Genomic DNA, 271 nt, shown 5'->3' on the forward strand with positions numbered 1-271 from the left:
GTAATGACTCTCTCTCAGAATTGTTCCCAATGCTCGACTGTCAGCGAGGAAACGACATCTAATAGAAGAATTCATCATTTGTATTCCACAAAAAGCAAACTGTCTTCAGGTCTTCATTCTTAGCAATGACGCCAATCAGAGCAACAGCGACAGCAGTCTTTCACAATGTCAAGCTGTGTAAACAATTCTTCTGGAGTTCTTGCCCCATTCATCACTCCAAATACTAGCGCTCTTTCTACCCAGTGTTGCGTTTGTGTGACGCACGCTTCGC

This window comes from Penaeus monodon, chromosome 28 (assembly GCF_015228065.2).
Source record: "Penaeus monodon isolate SGIC_2016 chromosome 28, NSTDA_Pmon_1, whole genome shotgun sequence".
NCBI lineage: Eukaryota > Metazoa > Arthropoda > Malacostraca > Decapoda > Penaeidae > Penaeus > Penaeus monodon.